Raw genomic sequence first — 4,029 nt, forward strand, 5'->3', positions numbered from 1 at the left:
TTGATAATCTTCTGAATTTCCACTGAGTCTGTGGTAATTACACCCTTTTCATTCCTTATTGCTTGTATTTGAATATTTTCTTTCCTCTGTTTGATGAGGTTAGCTAGGGGCTTATCAATTTTATTTAATCTTTCAATGGACCAGCTTTTTGCTTTTTCAATTCTTTGAATTGTTTTCTTCATCTCAATTGAATTAATTTCTGCTCTAATCTTTATGATTTCTCCCATCTTTGGGCTCTGGGTTTGGTTTGTTTTTCCTTTTCTAGTTGTTGAAGGTGCAGCATTAGGGTAATTATTTGTTCCCATTCTGTTTTCCTAATGTGTGAGTTCACAACCATGAATTTCTCTCTGAGAACTGCTTTCATCATATCCCGTGAATTCTGGTAAGTTGTGCTTGAATTTTCATTGAATTGTAGATATTGTTGAATTTCTTCTTTAATTTCATCTGTGACCCATTGGTTGCTGAGTAGGGTGTCATTTAATTTCCATGTATTTAATGTTTTTTTCTGGTTTCTTTTTTCAATTTTTCCAGTTTCATTACACTGTGGTCAGATAATGTGCATGGGATAACTTCTGTTTTCTTGCATATACTTAAGCATGACCTATGAACCAGTATGTGGTCTATTTTAGAAAATGACCCATGTGAAGTTGAGAAAAATGTGTATTCAGCTGTGTTTAGGTGGAACACTCTGTATATGTCCACCAAGTCCATTTGTCTCAAACTCAGTTTCAGTTGTGTTATTTCTTTACTAATTTTTGTCTGGTTGACTTATCTTTTGGAGATAAAGGTGTGTCAAGGTCTCCTGTTACAATTTTGGTCTTGAATATTTGATTTTTCATGTTCATTAAGATTTGCTTTATATAGTTCGGTGCTCCCATGTTTGGTGCATGCATATTTGTGAGCTTTACCTCTTCCTCGTGCATTTTTCCCCTAACCAGTATATAGTGGCCTTCTTTATTTCACTTTATCATTGTTGGTTTGAAGTTGAGACTGTCTGAGAATAGAATTGTTACCCCTGCTTTTTTCTGAGGTGCTGGGATATGTAGTATTTTGTTCCATCCTTTGACTTTCAGCCTATGAATGTCTTTATGAGTTAAAGGTGTTTCTTGTATACAGCATATTTTTGGATTTTGTTTCCTAATCCACTGTGCCAGTCTATATCTCTTCATTGGTGAATTGAGTCCATTTACATTGATGGTTAGAATTGAGATGTATTGACTTACGATTGCCATGTTATTTACCTGTTATCATTTCCTCTTTTTTCTCTAGTGCTTAATTACTTACCCTATTTAGTTGTTTGCTTCTGATCTCATTCGTGGAGTTCTGATTGTTTTGGTCCCTCTCTAGAACATCTTTGAGTAGCCTGTGTAAGGTTGGCTTTGTCATTGCAAAATTCTTTAGCTGTTCTTTGTCATGGAAGTATTACACTTCTCCCTCAAACTTGAAAGAGAGTTTTGCAGGGTATTGTAGTCTGGGCTGGATTTTGTTTTCATAGAGGACCCGAAGCACTCTCCTCCATGCTCTTCTTGCCTGCATGGTTTGTGAAGGGAAGTCGGCCGTAATTCTGATGGGTTTTCCTTTGAATGTGATCTGCTTCTTTTCTCTAGCGGCTTTCAGTAGACAATTCTTGTGCTGAATTTCTGGGATCTTGACTATTATATGTTTCGGTGTGTTTTTCATTGGGTTCAGGTTCTTTGGCATTCTGTATATGCTACAGTTACCTGAATGTCAGATTGTTTCCTCATATTTGGGAAGTTTTGTGGTATTACTTCTGCCCATATTTGTTTATGTCATTTGTATGGACTCCTTCTTTCTCATTAGTGCCTATTAGTCTCACATTGTTCATCTTTACATCATCTTGTAGGTGATGGATTATTCTTTCCTGCATCCTCGTTGTTTTTAAGAGATCCTTTCATGCCTTTTTACTAGCTGCACTAGCATCTGTAAGATCTGAAACTCTGCCTTCACATTCTCTTAAACGGTTTTGCAAACTTGTGATTGAGATTTTAATTTCCTCTATATCTCTTTGACTCTGCTTCATGCGATATATTTCTTTCCTGTATTGCTCATTCAGATAATCCGTCATTTTTCTAATCTCTATTTTTTTTATCCATATCTTCTTTAGAAGCAGCTTTAAATTCCGTTTGGAATTTCCTCCCTATGTTTTTTTCCGTTTGGTTTTCCTCCCTATGTTTCTGTAGTTGCTTCTTTATTTCAGATGCTATGAGTTCTTTATTATTTCAGAAAAGAAATGCGCTCTGATTTCCTCTATATCTTTCTGTTGTTGCTGATTTACTATCGACGCTATTAATTCATGCATTTGAGCTGAGCTAGTGTCCTCCGCACTTGTTCTGCGTGGGCACTGGGTTTCCTCCATATGTTTCTGTATTTGATTCTTTAGTGCAGATGTTATTATTTCAGGGATTTTTTTTACTTCCAATCTGAATTCCTCTATATCTTTCTGCTGCTTTTTCTTTATTTCAGAAGGTGTTGATTCATTGCTTTCAGCTGTGGGATTCCCAATGTGTTCTGTGTTAGTGTCCTCTGCACCTGTTAAGGGTGGGCTTGGGTTCTGAGATTGCATTTTATTCCTTCTCATCATTTTGTGTAGCACTGTCTTCTGACCTTTGTTGGAGATTCTTGTTGTAGTTATAACCTTCGCACATACTGAAGTTCAGGTGGAGCTCTACAAAGTTTATACTTATCCAGCTGTTCCTCTCTTGGGTCTGGCTGCTGTGCTTAGCTCCTTCCCGCAGCTGCCCTTGATGGTGAACCTCTTGTGCCCCTGTGGCAAGATGTTCTGCTCCTGGACTAGCTGGATGTATCTATCCTCTATACTCTCTGCAGGGATTGCAGCTGCAGGGTTACACCTCAGGCATGTATGCCAGGCCTGAGCTGTGCCTGGAGGAGACAAGGTGGAGTAGGGGGATGAGGAAGCTCTCCCTCACACTCACTGGATCTGCAGGTTCTCGGAACATGGCAGAAATTTCTACTCGGCGGGCGTGGTGGGGAAGGTGCTGCGGAGTGGTGGGGGGCATCCTAAGGGGGTGGGAGAGGTTCTGGACCACCCTGCACCTGGGCTGAGACTGGTCCCGCTGGCTCAGTGTAGCAGAAAGCTCTCCCACACTCTCACAGGACCTGGGCTAGGACTGGGTCTATAATTAAGACTTTTAACATTTCAGCTACAAATTTTAAGCAAAAAGTACATTTTATGTAATTAAATGAAAGCAAAGTACTCTGTATTCAGTGTGGTACTGCAGAAGGCTTTTTTGGATTGGATGTAACATACTTGTGGCTGAGCACAGGCATCAGTGCCTAGGGACAGGACTGCTTACTCCGACCACTCAGGATGGGTTTTAGTGACTGGAGGATCTTGATCCACTCCTCTCTCTTGTTTTGTAGAAGTGTTATTTATCATGCAGAAAATGCTTTCAGTTTTTCCACTATGAGTACGATGTCAGCAGGGAACTTTTCATATATTATGTGAGGCAATTTCCTCTTAGTTCCTAGAGTGCTGTGTGTACTTTTATTGTGTGAGAGTGCAGAGTATAACAGATATATGTTTGTAACTTGAAATTATAATTTAGCTCTGTCCTCCAAGCAGGGAATAGGACACAGTGCCCTGATTTCTGGATGTTGGAACATACTCGCATCCCCAGTACAGTCCTGAAATATCTGTCATCACACAACTGTCTATTTTGCCATTAAAGTCTGCTCTTCATGTATTTGGGGATTCTTACCCTAGGTGCATATCTACAACTGTTCTATTTTCTTGACAAGTTGGTCCTTCTATCACTGTATGATGTCCATGATGCTTGTGACAGTGTTTGACTTAAATTCTCATTTGTCTGACTGAAACACATTTGGCTACCTGTGCTGTCATTTTAAAATTTAATTTTAATTTAATTTTATTTTTTTCCATAAATTTATTGAGAAACAAATAGCAATGAGACAGTTTCAAACCAAACTGGTAGGACAGTTTCAATAATTAACATATTGTATACATTCTTCCTAGTGGTTAATTGCTGT

Source organism: Octodon degus, unplaced genomic scaffold, assembly GCF_000260255.1.
Source record: "Octodon degus isolate 3935 unplaced genomic scaffold, OctDeg1.0 scaffold00183, whole genome shotgun sequence".
NCBI classification, from domain to species: domain Eukaryota; kingdom Metazoa; phylum Chordata; class Mammalia; order Rodentia; family Octodontidae; genus Octodon; species Octodon degus.